Source organism: Haemaphysalis longicornis, unplaced genomic scaffold, assembly GCF_048455015.1.
Source record: "Haemaphysalis longicornis isolate Haplotype H1 unplaced genomic scaffold, Haemaphysalis longicornis Haplotype H1 scaffold_20, whole genome shotgun sequence".
Lineage (NCBI taxonomy): Eukaryota > Metazoa > Arthropoda > Arachnida > Ixodida > Ixodidae > Haemaphysalis > Haemaphysalis longicornis.
In genome coordinates, this window is record NW_027526296.1 from 7,650,291 (window position 1) to 7,674,270 (window position 23,980).

General features: G+C 46.8%; 1 long non-coding RNA gene across 1 annotated transcript in view; it reads right to left on the bottom strand.

The window, feature by feature from the left end:
- The window catches only part of LOC144172278 (uncharacterized), an 84,342-nt gene that overhangs the window by 10,181 nt on the left and 50,181 nt on the right, over positions 1 to 23,980 (bottom strand). The window contains exon 2 of the long non-coding RNA XR_013322990.1: positions 10,219 to 10,432. This is a non-coding gene — a long non-coding RNA (uncharacterized LOC144172278). The remainder of the gene's footprint in view (positions 1 to 10,218; positions 10,433 to 23,980) is intronic.

Sequence of the window (23,980 nt, forward strand, 5' to 3'; positions counted from 1 at the left end):
TATTGGTAATTTACCCCATTTACAAGCAAGTAACCACGCTGCTGGTACATAGAATATTTGACATGCGATCGTCCTAGTCAAAGCTTTATTTCCGTTCTGGTGCATGCTGTAACCGGTGCATGCGAACTTGTATCTGCAAAGCAGCTTCGGCTTTCAAACTATCCGTCTTTGAGGCTCCCGGGGATAATAAATAAATGTGCTTCTTGAACATTCGGTTCTTACTTGTTAGAAAGATAAACTTTTACCGTACTTCAAAATCTGCAATGCTTTACTTTCGACACTTCAATGTTAAGAGGAAGGTGCAGGTTTCTAGTTCCAAAGACCTTCGCGGAGTCGACATACACTGGTCAGAAGCTTTGCTTGTGCTGTAGGAAATACTTCCCGACGAAGGTAGAGGATTCCATTGACTGCAGAGGCCAAGAAGTGTGTTCACTTGCTTCGCCATGTCGAAAAGGACTACAACGACTCTTTGCGGGAGCACAGTCCAGATTCGGCCCATGCATGCTCTTGGTTGGTCGAAACCAAGTGACTACTTGAAGAACATGCATCAATATCCGCTTTAATAATGCATATAACAGATGGTGGTGCCGCCCAATTTAAGAAAAAATATCAGCTCTTCGAGGTGCACAGAAGGGAATGTAGGTAACTTGACGAAGTGCCTTTTCTCTGGAACCGGACATGACAAAAGTGCGTACGACAGCGTGGAGGACCTTGTGATGCATTAAGCTGCTGTGCATATTTTGCATTGACCTTCAACCGCACCCGCACAAAGTGCGAAACAGTTCATGGACAGCATACTGCAAAGTGAATTTCGTCGTGCTATATCTTGATGATGGCGACCTTACCACATTTTGCAGAACAAAGAGAAAAGCAACAATGTTCCGCCGGTATTCGGCATCTCGTATCCGCCCGAAAATAGCGAAATCAAACGAAATAAATTGAAGCTATACAACATCCAACTCGGACTCCAAGAGGCAGTGACGGTTTACACCTCTGCTTGTCCGCACTTTGAAGGGCCTTGGAACTAGAAAGCTGCACCTTCCCCTTAACCTTGAAGTGTGGAAAGTGAAGCATGGCAGATTTTGTAGTAGTGTAAAAGTTTATTTTTCTGACAACTAACAACAAAACGTTCAAGAAGCACCTCTCACTTTTTATTATCCCTGGGAGCCTCAAAAACTGGCAGTCGGGAAGACAAAGTTGTTTACAAGATAGAACTTCGGATGTACCACGTAGAATGGAAATACAACTTTGACCATGACGATCGCATGTTAAATATTGTCAGTACCAGGAGCGTGGTTACTTGGTTATAAATGGGGTAAATTACCAATATTATGCGATTAGGCAGCGCCAGAAATGAAACATATGGGTTTCTGACACAGCTAAAGCAAGGCGATAAAGAAGTACTGTTAAAATGTCAGCCTTACTCTGGTGCAAAACACAAGCTGAGAAACCTCATATTAATTTTAATGCCATCCCCAACTAAACAGTTGAACAATGGGTAAATATGAATACTATGATGAGTGGTCTTGATATCATTCGCTTTGATGTTCTAAAATATGTATAAAACTAGCATAATTATTTTTTTCACCGCGAACTGCTACTCAACCATTGATCGGACATTAAAATTGTGTTTAATGCGACCTCAGTTTTCCAGGTTAGAACAAAAATAATGCAACATATTTTAGCTTTCTGGAAAACTCAGAAATTCAGTGCCTTTTTGTGTAAACAGTGCGAAAATTGAGAAACATGGTTTTTTTAAATGAAGTCGAAATGTAGGCAATTTTTCCAAATGTTCATTTTTTGTCGCACTTTACGAAGCGGTATTTTGATCAATTTTTTATCTATAGCATTGAGCAGAGTATTAGGTGTTCAGCAGGCCCTCTTAAATACGTGTAAAAAATTAGTCAACGTAGCCTTTAGAGCGATGTGTAAAAAACTGTTTTTTTAGAAGTGGCACTTTCGAAGGACATTGCTCTCGCTACTTATTTTGAGAAATATTTTTTTAAAAATATATGTATTGCAAATTAAATTTTCAATAATCCTACAGAAAACTTTGCAAATATTTGCTTATGAAATTAGGAAAGTTTGGAGAAATTTTCGCTTGGGTTTACAGGTCCCCAAAAATGCCACACCAAGCAGTGTGGAAAGTAGCCTGGCCAGATCGCGTTCTAAATATATTTTTTAATCAATTAGCGATGGTGCTTCTCATTAAACTAATGTAAGTTCCATGGTAAAGACACAATGTTCTACACAATAATAAAGTTTTATCTCAAACAAAAATGGTCCTGTCACCACTTTGGCTGTCCTTATCTGAACACACCGTATTCCACTCTTGTTAAGCCGCTCTTAGTAATAAGTTGTTTATTTTTAATGTTATATTCGTCCAGTCTTCTCTGGTCGATGGCGTAAGTGGCGTCAAATACAAGGAATTCAGGCGTTGCGGATTTTATAAATTTTGGGCACTGTCAGACGAGATGATGAAAATCTCGGAGGTGAGTTTGCAGTAGAAGGTCATGGAAAACAATTGAGGGTAATGCCATTGGGGAAGTGCTTCTTGTTCGAAGGTATGTCGGGAATACTTCATTCATCAACTCACATTCATGTCATCAATGAAGCCATAGAAATATCTGTGGAGTAGACCAAACCCCTTTGAAGTGCATTTATAGACTATAAAAAAACGTTCGATACATCACACACCCCAGCACTACTAGAACCATTGAAATACGAGGAAATACAGGAGACCTACATAATACTTCTAGACGACATATATCAAGCATGCACGGGCAGGATAATTCTTCATAAGCAAAGCGACAAATTCCCAAACCGAACGGGTGTTAGAGAGGGATATACCTTCTCACCAAAAGTGCTCACAGCATATCTGGAAGGGGTATTCAGCAAGCCGATAGGGAGAACATAGGTTTACGGATAAACTCCAAGTACTTCACCCATTTGGATTTGCAGACGACATCGTTCTGGTAAGTAAGTCTGCAGAACTCTCGCGAAAAATGCTTGAGGAACTAGAATCAGAAATCAATGCCGAAAGACTAAAGAGAAATTTGTATATCTACGAAGTAATGCTGAATAACAGTGCTGAAAGTGCACCTCTTCAGACTCTGTAACGCAGGTCTATAAGATGTACAAGAGTAAAGCTGCTTGCACACGTTATCACAGCTGACGGCAATCACGTGAGAGACATTGGGTGAACAATAGGTATAGTCGGGAGCACTTTTGTTAAACACTCGCACATAATGAAAGGTAAGCTACCTCTTTTACTCAAATGAAGAAAAGACACTTAAGGCGTCCTGCCCTTGATGGCATAAAGAGCGCCAACTTAGCGCCTTATTAAACAATTAGAAAGGAAATATAGGCTGGCTGAACTGTCCATGAAGCAATGAATGATCGCAGTAGCACTTAGGGACAGGAAACGAGCTTCCTAGATCAGGGAGAAAACTCGAGTATAGGATATCTTAGTTTCAATAAAAATGAAGTAGACTTGGGCAGGTCATGTAGTGAGACGAAATGTGGGCGACGAATTAGGGCTACCGAGTGGATACCAAGAGATTATCTGAAACAAGGCAAAGAACTACATGGGGCAGCAAAATAAGGAAATCCGGTGGCAAAGAAAGGACTCAAACAGCGCAGGAAAGAAATGATTAGATCTCAATGAGATAGGCCTTCGTCCTGGAGTAGACATAATCAGGCTGATGGTGAAGAATTTGCTCATTATTATTTCTTGTGATCTGTCGTGCGAGGGCGCCTGTGCGGTGGGATATCGTGGTGTATTGTTCGATTACAAGTTTCTTGTGCCTGTATTTGGGAATTTGGGAATCTGGGGAATAAAAGATTAACTGGGCGCATTGTAGAACAATTAGTCATTTCTATGGTCAGAGGGCTGTGGCGAAGAGTTGGCGGACTTGAAACGACGAAGACCCTCCTAGGCAGCTGTTTGGGCTGCCTCAATATCCGATGACTTAGGGTCACGTCTACGACCCGAGTGTGTGCCTACCTGGGCATCGTACCGATGAAGAGCGGTTGTCTGTCATATAATCTCATAATGGAGTTGTTAAGAGCATGGCAAGTGCAAATACTTAAGCATTTCAAGGTAGTTCACCAGAAAATTCTGGAAGGCTGTTATGTGAGTACTCACGCAAGGGCATGTTGATGATGATTCGGTTTTTTTTTGGCGCAAGGCCAGCTGGGGCAAAGAGCGCCAAGGAAAAATTATGGAAGAGAAAACAGTGGCTACCAAAATGTGTAAGCCAGAATAACAGTAAAGTCAAATAAAACCAATGGAGATGGCTGTTGTACAGGGCCAGTGTTGATTACGCATGATAGGATATGAGGTTTAAAAAGGTAACATCAGAAAAATATTTAAAAACGCGTTGCACAGAGACGATGGCATTGTCACCCAAAAACAAGGAAGGGTGTTGCGGAATGTGTTGTCTGTATAGTTCCTTGAAGTGTCTGTGTCTTGTTGCGTCGAGTGCCTTGCATGTAATTAAGATGTGGACTACGGATAGGCCCTCCCCACACCTGCTACACATGGGTCTTGCAGAGCCAGTGAGCAGGTGTGAGTGTGTTGCATGTGTATGGCCTATCCGCAACCTAGCTAAGGTAACTTCAATGTGTCTGTTGTGTGAGTCAGCAGTGTATGCTCCCAAGTGTGGTTTTATTACGTGTAACTTGTTATCTGTCTGTTCACTCCAGTGTGTTTGCCATGCGTTGAGAAGTTGGTGTCTAGTGTGTGGCTTCATGTCTGTGTACGGCACTGTTGTTATGTCCACTGTATTCAAGAGTGTACCAGCAGTGGCCATTTGATCTGCGGTTTCATTCCCGGCTATTCCACAGTGGCCAGGAACCCAACATATTGTTATTCCAAGACTTGAGGCGTATGCCGACATGAGGGCCTTAAAAACAAGATTGATTACATAATTTTTTGAGCGTTTTTTTGACAAAAGTGCACGTACAACACTAAGAGAATCTGTAAACACTATGGACTTTGAAATTTGATGTTGAACAATGTGATGTAAAACAAGTAAAACGCCGTGTGCTTCAGCCGTAAAAATGCTGTTATGGGAGTTCATTCTTTTACACACGTTGAGGTTCGGCCCATGCGCAGCACAAGACACAGCCGTAGCTGTCTTTGACGCGTCGCAGTAATACTCTGAGCATTGATACTTCTCCTTCAGGAAGAGGAAATGCTGAATAATGGCTACCCTTGGTGCCCTGTTTTTGTCAAATTGCAGAAAGAACAAGTCACAACAAACTGCACGGAGTTGGCACGGCGCATTAAAATCAGTAATGGGTGTGTTGTGGATGTGTGAAAGTGACACAGCCAGCTCAGAAGCTTCTGCTCTCACTCTGAGAGGGAACGGCATGGAAATAGATGGACGATTTGCAAAGAGCTGCTCTGATGACGCATCATGAATGGTTGAATTAAAAGGATGATTTGTCATAGACATGATTTTTGAGGCATACAACAGGTTAGTGTATGTCCTCTGGTAATACAGGGACCATTTGTGACACTCTGCATAGAGGCTTTCAACGAGGCTAGTGCGAAACGCGCCACAGGCAAGACGAAGCCCCAAATGAAGCACCTTGTCAAGCATTTTTAGCGCCGTCTTCGTCGCGGACCCATAAACAACACTGCCATAATCCAAGCGAGATTCTACCACTGCAGTATAAAGCCGCAGGAGGAGCTGCTTGTCAGCACCATAAGATTGGTGTGACAGGACTTTAGGAATGTTCATTGTTTTTAGGCATTTGTGTTTAGGGTGTTTCAAGTGAGGGATAAATGTGAGTTTACTGTCGAATATTATTTTCAAAAACTTCTGTTCCCCTCTGACAGGGATTACTACACAATTAATAGAGATATCAGGGTCCGCATGAATTCCGCGCTTCCGGGAGAACACAACACAAGTGCTTTTTACAGGGTTCAGTTTAAAACCGTTTGTGTCCGCCCAGCCAGCAAGTTTGTTCACCCCAAGCTGGACTTGGCGTTCACAAATTGAGAGGCTACACGACTTAAAAGATATTTGGACGTCATCTACATATGCAGAACACGAAATGGTTGGTGGCAATGCCTTCCGGAGCGAGTTCATCTTAACAATGAATAGTGTGCAGCTCAGGACACCGCCTTGAGGAACGCCATTTTCCTGCACATATACATTGGAAAGTGCACTACCAACCCTCAATCGAAAGGTCCTTTCCGACATGTAGCTAGCGAGGGTGTTCAGCATGTTGACGGAGACACCAAACGATTTGAGATCACTCAAGATGCCATACAGCCAGGCAGTGTCATAGGCTTTTTCCATATCAAAGAAGACTGTTATGCAAAACTGATTATGGATAAAGGCATCTTTTACATACGATTCCAACGCAACCAGTTGATCGTTGGTGGATCTCCCAGCCCTGAAGCCAGCCTGGCAGCTGTCGAGAAGACCATTGTGCTGTAAGAAGTTAATGAGTCTCCTATTGATCATCCTCTCGAACAGCTTACCCAGGCAGCTTGTGAGGGCGATGGGACGATAACTTGCGGGAGAGGAAGGGTCCTTCCCCTCTTTCAGAAAGGCCACTACGATGGCCTCCCTCCATGACTCTGGGAGGTGCTCCGAAAGAAATATTTTCTTGTAGAGGTGAAGGAGGGTTTCAAGTGTGTCTGTGTGCAAGTGTTGAATCATAGTGTATGTAATGTTGTCTGCGCCTGGAGCTGAAGGCTTACATGTACTAAGTGCGATCTTCAGCTCATGCAGTGAGAAGGGGGTGTTATAAGATGACGTCGACTTATTACGGTCTCGCCAGGACTTCTTCTCACAGGATGTTTTGCGTTTTATGAAAGTGTTGGTGTAGTGCGCTGAACTGGACACATGTTGGAAGTGTTGTGCGAGTGTGTTAGCCTGGTCTTCCAGTGTGTCCCCTGTTGTACTAACCAGGGGCAGGCTGTGTGTCTGTTGTCCTTTAAGTTTACGTATTTGTGTCCATACTTTTCGCGTGTCAGTGTATGAGTTCATGGAAGGGAGGAATGTGCGCCAACTCTCCCTTTTCGCCTCACGACGCACTCGCTTCCCAGAAGCCTTTGACCGTTTAAAAGAAATGAGGTTATCTGATGTGGGGTACCGGCGAAGGACACCCCATGCCTTGTTCTGGACCTCTCGCGCCCGCCTACAGTCCTCATTCCACCACGGCCTCCTTTGGTTGCGCGGAGCGCTGGAGCCGTGGGGAATGGACTTTTCGGCAGCATCAAGGATGTGCGCCGTGATGAGTTGGGATGCTTCCTCCACGTGTAGGTGTTCTACGGTTGTGTGGTGTAGTTTAGATGTTTCTGTGAATCTACTCCAGTTTGCTTTTGATTCTTTAAACCTATTATGGGAAGATGGACTGCATGGGCCTTTACCTATATATGTTAGGGAAGTGGGGAAGTGGTCACTACCATATGGGTCAGTTCCCACGCCCCACTCAAGACATGGAAAGAGAATTGCAGAACCAATAGCCAAGTCGAGATGGGAATATGTATTATGTCCTAAGTTATGGTATGTAGGCTGCTTTTTGTTGAAAAGGCATGCTCCTTAAGATGTAAGAAATTTCTCAATCAGGCGACCTCGGGCCTCCGTTCTGGAGGAGCCCCAAAGAGAGTTGTGTGCATTAAGGTCGCGTGTTAGGATGTACGGTTCGGGCAGCTGGTCGACCAGCGCTTCGAAGTCAGAGCTCGAAAGTGCATAATCAGGACGAATGTAAATGGAGCATACCGTTATCAACCTATTAAAAATTATTGTGCGTACTGCTACAGCCTCAAGGACGGTATTGAGAGCGATAGGGTGGCATGCTAGGGATTTCCGGGCTATTATGGCTACACCGCCTGAAGATTGTGTGCAGCCAGCCCTATCCTTTCTGAATACCATGTACCTATTTAGGAAATTTGCGTGATTGGGATGCAAATGCGTCTCCTGAAGACACATCACACTTGGCTGGTTCGAATGCAATATCTCATGGACATCATCAAGATTTTTAATGACGCCTCTACAGTTCCATTGAGTAATATTTTCTCTTCCCATTATGGAGATTTAAAAGCTACTGAAGTCTGTGTATGTGTGTTCATGTGTCTTTCGGGGCTGTTACTCTAAGATTTGGCTTTTTGGCCTTTCTGCTGCTGGCTTGGGCGTCGGAGGCCGCTCCTTGCGCTGCGTTGCAGGCAGGAACGGCCCGACATCCATCTCGTCGTCGGATGTCCGAGGGGTGCCCGACGGAACGGGCCCCCCGGACTTGGCTCCCCCTCGGGAGCCCTTCGTTTGAGCCGCCACCGCAGAGGGCGTCCGGGGCGCCAGAGGTGGCACGGGCGGTGCGGTGGCGGTGGGAATTGGTGCGGGGCCCGTGGTGTCCATCACCTCGGTACCCTCCAACGCACTGCAGGATGGGGAGACAGAGGCGGGAGCGGCACCGGTCCCGACGGAAGAGGTTGCCACCACAACCGCTGCTGCCTCAGCAAGCGGCGTGATGGCGGGTTGGGCTGCCAGAGGCAACCCAGGGGGGGGGGGCGGGGAAGGGACCAGGTCAGACTCGCTGAACTGGGTCCCTGCGGAAACGAGACGCCGCTCCGCCCCCCGGCGAGCTGCGTCAGCGTACCTCCCCAGGGGGAAAGAGGCGAACCTCTTTCGCGCCTCCGGGAAGGTAAGGTTCTCAGTGACTTTCACCTTGATGATCTCCTTCTCCTGTTTGAATTTCTCGCATGTTCTAGAGTAGGCCCCGTGGGGCCCCTGGCAGTTAGCACACATGAGGGTTTGCGATGGGCAGTTGTCTGATGGATGATCGTGTTGTGCGCACTTGGCGCATGTTAGTCGACCACGGCAGGCGGTAGTGCCATGCCCAAACCGCTGGCATTTAAAACACCGGCGAGGGTTGGGGATGTATGGCCTGACGGGGCAATGAATGAAACCTGCATTTACTGATTCAGGAACTGTGGAATCGTCAAAAGTCAATATTACATGTTTTGTTAGGATTTCCTTGTTATCTCTACGAATCATGATACGCCTCACTGCTGTCACACCTTGGTCCTTAAGGCCTTCCAAAAAATCGTTGTCAGTTTCATTCATTAGATCTGACTCAGAGATCACACCCTGGGAGCTATTAAGGCTGCGGTGTGGTGTGACCCTGATGTCGAGATCAACGATGCGAGTTTGAGTCAAGAGATTTGTAGCTTGTTGCTTGTTATTCACTTCTACAAGAACGTCTCCTGTTCTGAGTTTTTTGGCTTTGTAGGACTGACCAACAATGCCCTCAAGAAATTTGGAGATCAGGAAGACAGACTTTGTGGCAAGGGGGTTCGACGCATCAACAGATTCGATTACGAAAAACCTAGCATAGTTTTCCGGCTTTGGGAATCTCGTCGTTGGCAACGGAGGAAAGGATACTTCAGTGCGGCCCCTTTTAGGGGGCCGATCTTTGTATTTGGAAAATTTGGAAGCCATATATCATAGTATAAAAGCAGGGAGACGGGGTACTTTCTCCTTTGACCTTACCCTGGTAGTCAAAGAAATCCCGGATCTCCCTGCCTGGTAGACAGGCAGGGAGCCCATCGGCCGGAGCTTGACCAAGGCTCCGACGGCCACCGTTAGAGGTTTCTACACTTCACCTTAAAAACACATCACCACGGTAGGACACAGCTTATGTTGGGGGGCTCGGGGTCCGCGGTATCGCCAGTACCGTCACCAAGATTGCTCAAGGTGCCCCGTGCGGGGCAAGGGCATGTTAACGGCCTGCATGATGCATGACCTTTAAACCATCATTGTTGCAATAAGTTGGAGCTTTTTGTATTTTTTGGAGTGATAATCACCGGAAATCACCTCGGAGCGGCATACGTTCCGACCATGTGGTGCCACGATTACGGCAAACGCTGGAGTTTTGCTCGTTCCGAGCAAGTATTGCCACGATTAAGGCGAATACTGGAGCTTTTGTTTGCGAAACATTCGCGAATCTGCCTTAATGGGCATGCTTCGCTTCACAAACATACGCTGGGGACGCTGGGAGGTCGTCGTGAGGCACGCACACACGAGCGTTAGGCATTTTCTTGGTTGTGTTCTCTGCCGCGCGGTCGCCGCGAGGCCCGCGCTCACGTCCACACGATACAGAATTTTTTGGTATTTGTAACTGCGGGCAAAAAAATTACGATTTGCAAAGCAGCTTCGCTGTTAATAAAGGTGCGGTATTCTTAGCTTGGGTACTTACAAGCAGCAGCACGTGCACTTCTTGATGGAGGGGAATATATTACCCCAGCAGTCCTCTGGGTTTGAAGTGGCCACAGGCAGGCATTTATGAAGTCCTTTGTTGTAAACTTGTAACTGGACTTGGGGCTTATCGTTTTTCGGTAAAGGGCAGTCATAATCGGTGTGGGTGCATGTGTAACCATCACACCAACAACCCGTGGAGACCGTCATGAGACCTAATGAAAACAATAAAACATCATGGCTGCTGGTATGGTTTGCGAACTCATTATTACACGTAGCATAACTTCAACCAGTTTCTTGCGTCCTAAGAGCAAATATAACAAAATTGGTAGTATATAAAACGAGGGGGTCGAAAGCTGTCCTGTACAAACGCCCGCAGATGCTATTGCATGCAGCCAGCGCTGGGCTAACTGTCATTTTTTTCGTGCATAGTGTTCATCGTTAAATGTTATCTGTAATTTGAAATTTTTCATCAACATACACCAGCATTCTGTTTTCCTTCAGCAATTCATCTGTACCACTGCGTTAATATGTGGCATTACTATATATTGATTTTAAAATAAATAGGTTTTCTGGAGTTTTCATTTGAAAATCACTCATTCCTCAACACAAGTTATTACAGACATAAATGAGCATCCTAGAACGTTTTTGAGCAAAGCATTTCTGCAAAAGGCTGCGTCGTTGTCTGTTAGACAGCTCTCAATACGGCAGTTCACCAGCACAGAGACACAGGCACACAATAACTATAAAAAAAGTAAAAATCAAAAAACAAGGCAAACAAACTGCCCGTCTGATTGCCGAAACATAGTAATCAGACGTAATACACCACAGACGATCTGACAGCCGAAGCAAGGGAACGGTACAGATTTTTCCACGAATGCGTATCTTTTACACCGCTTTTAATCGACGAGTTGTTTATTAGTTTTGTGTAATTTGGTTTAACGAATTATCGTATGTACCTAATTATTTCGACTAAGTCAATTATTCTACCACAACTGCAAATTTGTGCACGTGCAAGGTGTTGTATTGTTGTTCCGGATATACGATTTTTTTATTTATACTTTAATAATTCTTTTGAGGACTCTTTTCTGATGTTTCAGGATTGAGATACATAGGTTGCGCATTTCTGATTTTGTCAGTTCTGTATCCCTTCTTTTTGTATTGCGGTGACCTAGTTTAGCTTCTTACGCCGTTATATCCATCTTACGTGTCACCTATAGAAGCTACGCTTCTTTTTGCGGTAACAATGCGGGGCATAGCTGTCACAGTTTTTATGCTATTTGAATTGTTCTTAACGGGGTTTGCTTGCCCTACTTGTTAAGTAACACGCGTAGGATGCATGACTGCAATTTCCTCAGATAAACTAATACTTGCTGGGGTGTTGTGAAATTGTTTGGCTTCTGTAAAGTTTGCTTGATGGTCATGCCATATGACGCTTTTGCGAAGAAAAAAAATTTGAACCAGCCAGTTAGACCGTTTTAGAAAATAATTTGAATACACGCTTAGCGCTTTTGCAATGTTTACTTGTTATTTATGCCCTTAATCGAACCTCTTTTATTTCTTTCTTCCTGTCGTGGGGAAGGTAAATAAGGTGCCTACTTTATGGTTTCTTAAGCTAATTTCTAGGCTTCTTACGGGTTCATTCTTTTGTGTTCTTGGATTTAAATTCTGTTCGGCAGATATCTCTATTCGCGCGAGTACATCGAATGCATATGTTACCTCAGACAATGAAAGATGACAGGGCAATTTACCTGATATTATTTTATAAATTACAAAGGTAGAGCAAATCAGACAAAGGATGGCTGAGGATGATGAGGAATTTGTTGACAGTATGTACATGGTAGTCATGACAGTACTCAACTAGACCACGTGTTGCCCCTAATTGGTCGGCGTTTGTACCGTCGTCTTTTGCTTCTTGTAACAATATTGTTGCTGTTTCCAGCGTTCTTTTTGAGATACTTTGTTTTTTTCGGGTTATTGAGGGACGTTCAGGGGAAAATAATTTTTCATTCGTTAGTTCAATCTAAAGGCAAGTTTTAAATGGCAGGCTCAGTTAAATGGCAGGTTGAATGACATGCTTTCCTCAATCTACCTTATTTTTTCGAAATGATGAATTGGTTCTACGAAGAATTATTTTTGCGAATTCAAATTGTATCATTAACACACAGACTAGACAGTATTCTTCATCTTAATCTATTGCGGATTGCATTTTCCTATATATTTCAGGAGAGTTTGGTAAAGTATGTCACAAGTTTCTACTTTACAAACTACATAATCCTAATCTCGAAAAAGAACTTTTATTTTGGCTTCAATGTTTTTTAACCCTTCTTTGTTTTTTTAGGGTAGCGATAACGTCTCAACGGGAACAGACGTCTTATCAGGCGTCCCTCGAGGATCTGTTCTGGTTCGGCTGCTATTTCTTATCTACAATATTGACCTACCGTTACCCGTTACTCCTGATATTCACTTGTTTGCCGCAGCTTGTGTCCTTTTTCGTAAAATATCTTAACACAACGGCCTAATAATCCTTCAATACCACCTGAACGCTATTCCTATGTAGTGCCAAACACGGGTAATGGCACTTAACATCAGAAAACGCAAGTTTCTTAGCGTATCTAGAAATAACTCTATATTGGACTCTTATCAGTATGACGCTCGGTTGAAATATGTCACAGCTTAAAAATATCTTCGAATACATAATACTACCGATCTCACTTGGTCCGCGCATATTGCGTGCCGAATTAATACTGCTAATCGCATGCTTGGTTACGTACGTCAACATTTTTCACAGGCTCTCTCAACATAAAACTGACGCTTTACAAAATACTTATCCACTCCAAACTAAAATATTCCGCATCAGTTTGGGATCCTAACCAAGAAGACCAAACACGTTCGCTTGAAATGGTTGATTATAACTCTGTTCGTTTTTTACTTTCCAAACACAGCCTGACTTCTGGCATAAGCACTATAAAATCCATACTCGGCTTACCTTCCTTAGCATCTCCTAGAAAAATATTTTGCTTATGTCGATTTCATAAGCTTTTCTACCACAGCCAGGTACGCGATGAACTCATTCTGGCTTCTCGGTTCATTTCAGCCAGCATAAATCATGTCCATGGAGTTGGCTTTCTACCTTACTAAACGAATACTTTTCCTGCGACATTCGTACCGTAAATCCCAAGAATGGAACCACCTACCCTTAACCACGGCAACGATTTTGGACCACCAACGTTTTAAAACTGCAGTAGCTAACATTATCTAATCGGACGTGTTGTATTACATTGTATTTTCCTGTTTTTGTTCTGATTTTCATTTTTGTGCTCTATTTTGTACTATGTTTTTGAGCATTATAACCCACTCCCCTCTCTAATGCCTCTAGCACTTTGGTTACCTAAGTAAAGATATAAAGTATTTTTGCTATTTTTGACTTGTGAAAATACGTTGCGACGGAATGCATTTATTTACGCTATTTAAACGAATGAGTGTGCTGACTCCGCCCATTCCACATTTTTATTGTGTGAAAAGGCGGGTGTTTACACAGCTCGACTCTTACACGTTCTTACTACTCTTTTTGCGGTTTTTGCGGGTTTTCATTTTTTGTCAATTCGTGTCAATCATTTCTTCAGCTTTCATTGCTTGTCAATCCGATGAATACATTATATTTTTAATGTAACCGCTGCGTTTTGCTTATTACCATTTTTGCATTGTATATTGTAATATTTCGTTTGGATAATTGTCTTTCTTACGCTGATTTTTATCAAATCAAACCTTTTTGGTGTCGGTTAGAAAGAACAATTGGTGTTTTTATCGTGGTTCCTGTGACGTCTTGGGTAACTGTTTGGGACCATGAAAAATTATTGAAGAAAAGGTGTTCTCAATCGTCTAGTGCAGTGCGGCATCACGCGTTTTGTTCTGAACACAGCAGGCAGCAACGCCATTCAATGATGATCACACCATTGATATTGCCACCAGCCCTTGTATTACAAAACATCTATTTTATTATATCTTAAATCAGGTGTTCAGTGTTTTTGCTAAACGTAGGGTTAATCAGAACAGACGACAAAATTCACCTTCATGTAAACTTCAAGCGTATATGTAGAATCAGTTTGTTAATAAAAGGTGAAAGGGGGTTTATTGGTAGCGGAGCGCAGTCACAGAAACGGGCAGTCCAGGCTATGTCGGGCAGACTAGTCTTCTGCTTCTTCTGTCTCGCGGCCGCTGCTGGCGATGATTCGTGAACCAGCCATACGGGCGGGTTGGCCAGTGGTTGCACCAATTTCTCATTACAATTACCCCCCCCCCCCCCGGAGAAGAGAGGGCCATCCTGGCTGTTGCGTCAGGGCACCGAAGAAACGATCGGTTCGTGGTAAGGCTTCAAACGCTGCACGTGCACGGTTTCACGACCACGCCTTCGGAGGACCGCAGAAGGGGTCGTAGGCTCTACAACGTAATTGACTGGGGAAACCCGTTCAATGACGCGGTAAGGCCCGGGATATTTCGACAGTAGCTTGCTGGATAGTCCCGGTGTAGTAGAGGGCACCCAAAGCCATACCAGGGAGCCAGGTAAATAGGTGGGGTCTGCAGCAACGTCATCATGATGATATTTTTGTCTCCACTGTTCTTCGGCAGTGAAACGTCGCGCCAGTTGTCGGCAGTCTTCCGCGCGTTTTGTGGCATTACAAAGGGGCGTACCCTCTGAAGGATCGGGTCGGTAGGGTAGGATGGTGTCTAGAGGGCACGAGGGCTCACGTCCGTAGAGCAGAAAATAGGGGGAGAAACCCGTTGTAGCTTGGGTGGCGGTATTATATGCGTAGGTGACATAGGGTAGTACGAGGTCCCAGTTCTGGTGATCGTCGGCGACTTACTTGGCGAGCATATCCCCTAGTGTGCGATTGAAGCGTTCTGTCAGGCCGTTTGTTTGTGGGTGATAGGCAGTAGTTCGATGCACGACGCGGCATGGCTTGAGCAGTGCTTCAACAACTTGGGCAAGAACACGCGTCCGCGATTACTAAGGAGCTCGCGAGGCGCTCCATGTCGCAAAATGAAGTGACTGAGAATAAAAGAAGCCACGTCTCCTGCTGCAGCCGTTGGCAATGCAGCAGTCTCGGCATAGCGCGTCAGGTGGTCGATACCGACAATAATCCACCGGTTACCAGCGGGTGTACAGGGCAGAGGTCCATAGAGGTCAATGCCAACATGGTCGAAGGGTTTCGCTGGACATGGTAACGGTTGTAAGGGACCGACTGAAGTAGCGGAAGGAGACTTGCGTCGCTGGCACGTGGCACATGACTGGACGTACTTCTTAACGAAGTTGTACATGCCACGCCAGTAATAGCGCAAACGGACCCGATGGTACGTCTTCAAGACACCCGCGTGACCACAGGTTGGGTCGGCGTAAAGGGAAGCACAAATGTCGGCACGGCGATGGCGCGGGATAACAAGAAGCCATTTGCGTCCTTCATCGAGGGCCGTCGCGCAGTGCGAAGTGGGAAGCTTGTCTGTGAAGAGCACGGGATCCTTGGTGTGGGAACGGTCCAGAGAGGACGGAAATAATGGAAGAGATCCATGGATCCTTGCGTTGCTCAGTGCATAAATCTTCCAAGGAGAGAGCAGAAAGAATGCTGTCCTCAGTCAAAACACAGGCAACCTCAGGAGGAAGCGGCGATCGGGACAGAGCGTCAGCGTCTTGATGTTTTCGGCCCGACCGATAAATGACGCGTATGTCGAACTCTTGAAGCCGAAGAGCCCATCGCCCGAGGCGCCCGCATGGATCTTTTAAGGAGGACAGCCAGCAGAGCGCATGGTGGTCCATGACGACGTCGAAAGGTCGGCCGTACAAATAGGGTCGAAACTTTCCCAGCGCCCATACAATGGCCAGACATTCCTTTTCCGTCACGGAGTAGTTGAATTCCGCCTTTGTCAACGTGCGACTCGCATATGCGACAACGTACTCGCTAAACCCAGGTTTCCGTTGTGCCAGCACTGCGGCGAGGCCAACTCCACTGGCGTCAGTGTGGATCTCCGTGGGAGCGCCCGGATCGAAGTGCCGAAGGATAGGCGGTGAAGTGAGGAGGCGCCGCAAGGTCGTAAATGCGTCATCGCACGCTGGCGACCAGGCCGATAGATCACCGACGCCGTCAGCGAGAAGCCGTGTAAGCGGGGATATGATCGACGCGAAGTTCCGTACGAAGCGGCGGAAGTAAGAGCAGAGGCCGATGAAACTTCGTAAAGCCTTCATAGTTGTCGGCTTCGGGAATTCGGCCACAGCACGCAACTTGCTCTTGTCCGGGAGTATTCCATCCTTAGACATGACGTGACCCAAAATGGTGAGTTGACGCGCTGCAAAGTGGCACTTTTTAAGGTTGAGTTGTAGCTGGGCGTTGGTGATACAGGTAAGTACTTGCTGGAGACGTGCAAGGTGCGTTCCAAAGTCAGGGGAAAACACAACGATATCATCTAGATAGCACAGGCACGTCTTCCAGTTCAAACCTCGTAGCACACCGTCCATCATTCGCTCGAAGGTGGCAGGGGCATTACAGAGCCCGAACGGCATGACCTTGAATTCAAAGAGGCCATCCGGGGTTACAAAGGCCGTTTTCGGGCGATCAGCATCCGCTACAGGCACCTGCCAGTATCCAGAGCGTAAGTCCAGGGACGAAAAGAATTCAGCTCCTTGTAAACAATCGAGGGAATCATCAATGCGTGGTAGAGGATAGACGTCCTTGCGCGTAATGCCGTTTAGACGCCGATAGTCCACACAAAATCTAATCGAGCTGTCCTCCTTCTTTACGAGAACAACGGGGGAGGCCCATGGGCTGTTCGATGGGCAAATGATGTCCCGTTGGAGCATGTCACGTACTTGCTCATCGATCACTTGACGCTCACTAGGAGACACCCTATACGGTCGCTGCCGCAGCGGCGCATGCGATCCGGTGTCGATGGAATGGGTTACGATAGAGGTATGGCCAAGCGAGGGTTGTGCGCAGTCGAACGACAAACGGAAATGGCACAGGAGTTCCAGAAGTTGACATTTCTGCGCGGGCTCGAGAGCGTGATCGATTGAAGCATGAAACACGTCGTTGGAAAGCTGTGTCGTCGTCGAAGGGGTAAAAGCGGAAATGTCATGATCAGGCGTATTGTCTGGGACGTCAACGACCCGACAGGAATCCACGAGCTCGACAGTGCCAAGGCATTCTCCCCGTAGCAAGGAGCACGGGCTTGCGGACGGGTTGGTAACAATCATGCCAGTTTCACCAGAATGAATTTTCAGCACAGCGAAAGGCAGCGGTATGCACCTGCGGCGGAGGAAGACCTCGGATGGCGTGAAAATGGCAGTTGCATCCCCAAAAGAAGTACAACATAGCGGCACTACAACGGCGGACTGGGGAGGAATGGTCGTGTCTGCGGCTGCGACCAGTTTAGCGGCGGATGACGCAGAATTATCGTCATAGGCGTCGTCTGGTAGGACAGAAAATTCCACTTCGGCACGCGCACAGTCAATAAGGGCGTTGTGCCTAGACAAAAAGTCCCATCCCAGAATGACGTCATGAGAGCAGTTGGGAAGCACGATGAATTCAATGACGTACACTACGCCCGGGACGGAAACGCGAGCCGTACATGCAGCCAAGGCATGAACGGGTTGGGAGTCGGCGGTTCGTAAGGATAGTCCACAGAGAGGCGTCATAACTTTACGAATTTTGCGGAGAGATCGGCTCGAATCACGGAAACTGCTGCTCCGGTATCGACCAACGCAGCAGTCGTGACACCTCCGACTGACACGTCAATAACATTTGCGGGAGACAGTGGAGGGCTTGGACTTTTTGACGGCAACGCAGTTGTTGCCTCCGGAACTGCGGCTGTCAGTTTTCCTCTGTGGCAGGAGTGGAACGACGACGCATCGGCGAAAGCGAGCGGCGGCGCGGGGACTGAGAACGACGGTCGGCGAAAGGCTGGCGGTCGGAAGCCGAGGGCGTGTACGAGTCCGAAGCGGTTTGGGGCAGCGTCGGGGGGGAACCGTATGTGGGTCCGTAATATGGATAGCGGCATTCCGGTGGAGGACCGTTGGCAGGCAGTACGCGGCGGCGACATTAACGTGCGACATGTCCTGGGTAGTGACACGAAAAGCAAATTGGCCGGTTGTCCGGAGTACGCCAGGGATTCATGGATTGAGTTGAAACCCGCGCCTGAGGAAGAGGTCTTGGTGCAGCCGGGAGTCGGAACGGCGTTCTCCTCTGCGCAAGCCGTCCCGCGACGTCGGCGAAAGTAATCGGAGCAGCCACGGGAGTCTGCTGGCTAAAAGAAGGCAGCACTTCCGCCACCTGTTCTTGAACTACATGCCGAAGAGTAGACTGAGGAACAGGGCCCAGCTCCGGAGTAGTATTTGAAGCGGCGTGGCAAAGTTGTCGAGCAACCTCTTCGCGGACAATCTCTTTTATACGGACCAACACAGATGGATCGTCGAGGTCAACGGCTAAACTCGCAAGCGGCTCATTTTGGGCGAGTGGACGCCGAGTGAAGGCCCTTTGCTTGCGCAGCTCATCATAACTTTGGCAGAGTCTGATGACGTCGCTAACGGTCCGGGGATCCTTGGAAAGCAGCATCTGAAATGCGTCGTCGTCGATACCTTTAAGGATATGTTTTAACTTCTGAGTTTCCAACATGCTGGGGTCCACGCGCTTGCAAAGGTCTACTACATCTTCTATGTAGCTCGTGAAGTCTTCTCCAGTTTTCTGAGCCCGTACTCGTAAACGCTGTTCTGTTTGAAGCTTGCGCACTTCGAGTCGCCCGAAAGCTTTCATAAACCTTTCCTTGAACTCGGCCCAGCTACTTATCTCTCGACGATGGTTATTGAACCAAATTTCGGCGAGATGCGTAAAAGAGAAGCCCACGTTGTTTAATTTCATGGCGTCGTCCCACTTGTTGTGCGTGCTGATGCGCTCAAAGGTAGAAAGCCAGTCTTCCGCGCCACGATCGTCTAGGCCGCTGAACGAAGCGGGGTCCCGCGGGCGTATGGTTCCAGGGCAGGCAATCGGTGGCACCTGGCCCGCCGGAGTAGGCAGATGGACTGGTTGGTGGGACATTGTGGTGGGCAGCCGCCGGTTGCGAAGCTCCAGGTTTTAAGATGGACCCGCACACTCCACCAATTGAAAGGGGGTTTATTGGTAGCGAAGCGTAGTCACAGAAACGGGCAGTCCAGGCTATGTCGGGCAGACAAGTCTTCTGCTTCTTCTTCTCGCGGCCGCTGCTGGCCATGATTCGTGAACCAGCCATACGGGCGGGTTGGCCAGTGATTGCACCAATTTCTCATTACAAAGGTTTTAAAGATTATCACCTATTGTCGAAACGCCTTTTATAGTTATTCTTCTTTTTTTCTTATTTTCGGCCTCCCCTTTCGCCTAGACTTCGCCTTTCGCCTCGCTTTCTGTGTGGCTTTCCTCATGATGAGCAGGCCAGGTGATGAGTCCCAGTAATATCTTTTCCTGTAGGTCAGAGTGAGCGCTGACTTCACATGCAGCTTCATTGACACCTTGAATTTGTAGCCGACATGATGGTTGAAACCTTGAAGGCCCACACCCTGTGCAGCGCACGCCGTTGCGGTACAGCGCGCTCCAGGTTTTCTTGATTTCCAAACACTTCTAGTCGCCTTGTTGATCACGGATGTCATCAGGCTAACGGCGGTATTTTCAGCTGGCCCGTTTTCTGGACAAGAGGATTCGTAGAAGTTGGCAGTGTCCCCGAAGCTGGCGTGAACGAGTACGGTTCTCCAGGAGTCCGAGCCTTTAAGGTCAGGGATTTCAAGCCGTTCGTATCTTGCAGCCTTGCCATCGTCTGGTATTAGCTGCTGCACATTTATCCCGGTCCCATGCCTCACGGCGTACGCCCTTCTTCCGCATCCACACCTCTCCGAGGTAGTGTCAGGCTTGTCTCGCGACGATGAGTTCTTGTTGTCGTCGGTTGCACTTGTTTCGACTGTTTCGCCCAGCCAATCGTCATCTTGTCTCGCATCTTGCCCCTCATAAAGGTTTCAAAGTTTCAAAGTTTATTTCAAAAATGCAATAATGTGTGATTACTTAATGTAAGTATACAAGAGAAGGTCCCAAGGTAAGAAACCGTGTGCGGGACCTCCTATGCTTCTACACCATAAAGGGCGATCATATAAAAAGACGTAGTCGGAATTCAGCAATCCATTAGCACGTAACGGAAAAAAAATAGTGGGCGATACAGAAACACATCAAAAGCACACAATAGCAAAGTATACCTAGAATATGGGTCATCTGTGTATACTGCACAGACCAAATGAGAGCAAACAATTCAAGAAAAATACAAAAAATTGAAAAAATAAAGTACAATATATTTTTGTTCGAAATACTTCATACATGGTTACATGCAAACAAAAACAAAAAAAACAAGATGCCAGAAGTGTTCACAACCAAAACCGGTAGTAGTGGCATAGCCCAATTCCTTTTATTCCAATAAATGCATGCGCAAATGCTTTTTAAAGAAGAACAAGGATTTAGAGTTTTTAAGGTCAATGCTTAAAGTGTTCCAAAAGCTTATAGCGGAAAATGCGATATAGCGGAAATGGAAAATGCCAAGGTTATTTCGCATAGAGTCTGCAGGATGTCCCACGGTGGATACTCACAAAAAAGAGCACACTCAATAGCTTGAGATACGTAAGTTTCACTGGCCGCAGCTTGGAAAGCTTCCACATCCTCAATGATGTTTTCTTTTGGTGCTGAAGTGTCCGAAGTAGACTGCGGAAGCCCTTCACGACCAGCTTTCTGCTCCTGACGTGCCGTTTCCAGTATCGTCGTGTTTTCAATTCTGAGAGAGGGATACACAATGGCTTGGCATACGTCAAGCGCTGTCTCAGCCGAACCATAATTTCTTGGAGCACACGGTGTCGTTGGGGTTGTTGATGCAGGGACGTTTGAACACTGTCGTGGTAGATGACCTGTTACTGGAACGCCAATCGATGTCGTCGAAGCCGTTGGCTTCCTGCAGGTTTCGGTTTCCTCCTCAGGCTGGTTACTCTCGCTTGTAGGACTCGATTCATAATGCGGTAGGTGTTGCCTTCTGTCCTCTTTGGCGAGATTTCGGTCCTGTGGGGCGATGGCTTCTCGTCCGTAAAGTCTTTGTTCTAGGTAGCGGATAATTATGTATGCTTCTTTAACAGACTGTAAGGCATCGTTGTGTTGGCCGTCAGTGGTGGTTTCGGAAGCAAGGGCATCCAGCTTCTCGCTGACAGCAGCAAGTCGGTCGACGCTGTGCTGGAGCCTCGCCATCGAAACAGCGGCCTCGACGTCTCTGGCCTTCTCAAGAGTGAGCGTCACTTCAGCGATAAGCTTTCGATGGAATTCGAGAAGGCTGTTCTGGGCAATGCGAAGCCGGTTCCACTATCTCGACGCCTCCTCCTCGCTTCGGGGTGAGCATGGCGGTCGAAGGATTGAATTCCGCTGCATGGCTCACCTCGTCGTGTGGCTAGACGTCCCGGGTTTCAGCACCATGTGGAAAACGTCCAAGGAGGCAAGGGAGGAGGCCGTCGTCTAGGAAAAGCACATGTATTTACATTATGTACAGGGAACCGTTCATCTATGCAACCATCTCGTCGCCTCTCGGTCGTCTTCTTCTTCATCTCTGGGTCTGTTGCGCGCGCTGCTTGCGTCGTCCTTATCGTCGTCGAACGTTCCAACAGTTATGATAAAATTTAGGCCCATTTAAAATGGCAATATTGTTTGTTATTAAACTCTGTACACCTATTCAATTCAGCCTACGCATTCCCAACTCGCAGCAATACATGGTCAGAAAACGTGCTGTGTAACAATAATTCACAGCAGACCAGTTCTTCCCACAAGCAGCCAAATGAGGCCACATTCGGCATTATAAAACAGCACGGGCATCTTCTGTAGCAGAACAAATCAGCATAAAACAGGCTATTCGTAAACCGCGCAACCGGCCGTTTGCCATGCGTAAGACAGCACTTCACACATATAAAAATTTGACTGATGCCTGGTTAGCCTGACTCATCCACATGCTGATGCGTTCCCGCTCGGTTACCACGGGTGAATCTTGCCAAATTTCTGTGGCAGCTAGCTGGGGTAATCACTAAACGTGCACACAATGTGGGGCTTGAAACTTCACTAAAGCCTGCTTTTGCTTTCGACGGTACACGAGACCTCATCTACAAGTCGCGCTCCTGCAAGTTAAAGAGCCAGCACCGGGTGAACGCGCCATCCTCGCCCGTGTGAAGCGTAAAGGGGAAGCATAGATAGTACTACATGTACACGTTACGGATGAGCAAATAGTGTTTTCTCACAGATGCATCCCTCAAAAAAGCCTATCACGACGTGATACGTCCGATAAGAGCGCCTTCGTGCAAAGGTTTGAGCTGTTTGAAGGTTTCGCGAGGCTATCGCACGATTTCAGAGCGTAGCCTAGCTCAAACATAACCCTTATTACATTAGTAGGTACGATGAGCAAAACTTTAGTGTCCTTCTAATCAACTATTTATCGCACTAGGAAGAAGGAGATATAAACAGTCATTTTGGCGCAGTGATACGACAAACACAGGCACCCAAAAGACTTATGGAAGACAGTAAGGAGTACTATAAAAAGGACGGACCATGTAAGGCCCCCGCGTCAATACCTTCCTATGACTGGGTATTGAAGAGAAGAGGAAAAGGAAGCGTCTTTGAGCAACTCAGCAGGCCCGAGAAAGTTCGGAAGGATAGCCATAGGGTCGTAAAAATAACCAGAAGACAGTGACACCGTAAGGCTCATGAAACCTATGTTGTAATGAAAAATATGAAAAGGGCGCTGTACCTCCTCCTAAAAAGGTCTGAAAAGTACTGGCTCATTGTGATAAAAGGCAAAGCAGTGCAGGAAACGTTTGATTTCCCTACGAGTGACTCCAATAAAAACTTTCACGCAGGTTGCCCCCCTTCTGGCGGTGAAACAGATCACGGGCGATCTCTCCGGCCAGTAAAAACTCATAAGCGAAAAAATGGTTGTACAACAATTCCCGAAGGGATCTGCGGAATGCATGAAGCGAAGATGAGGTGACAGTTGTGACACAACTGGTCTGACGGCATCAAGGCGTACCAGTCACAAGTAAAGTGCCTTTTTTGCGGCAACGGGCGGGAGGGTCAACAAAATACTCTGATGCTGCAGGCCAGGTACACAGTAGTTGTCCTCACCGGCAGCTGCAACAACAAAAAGTGAGAAAGCCACATTCCTCTACCAAACAAGGGCTGCTAATGTGAGCCACAGAAAAAAAAAAACGCACGTGTATGTGGCCAAAAAAACAAAAAGATTTCCGCGGCCTTTCACTTGACTGGAAGGATCATAGCGACGAAGGCCTCAAAAGAAAGACATTGAAGCTTTCGTTCAAACTCAGTGTCGTAAATGGCGCGTTAGGAGTACAGCGGCAAAGACACTGCTAACAAGGGAACAAACACAATGATTACGTGTTCCAGCCCACTTTTTGGCAGATCATTCCATGTGTGCACTCTCTACCACTGTCCCATCAGGCGAAGGAGGAGAGTGCAGATTCCGCTACCAAGAGCCTGTTAAGTGTCGCCGACATAGTGGGCTGGTTGCACACTATGCTACAGATTATGGTGCCTGTTGCTACTCAACGGCTCTCCTTAACAACCGAGGTAACGTCCGGTTGTGCCTTTGTGCCGCGCCTTTGGATTCACACACAAGGCAATGCTTGGTACAAGGCTTGGTTCCAAAGGGTTGTACAAAGTTTACGTTCCCCT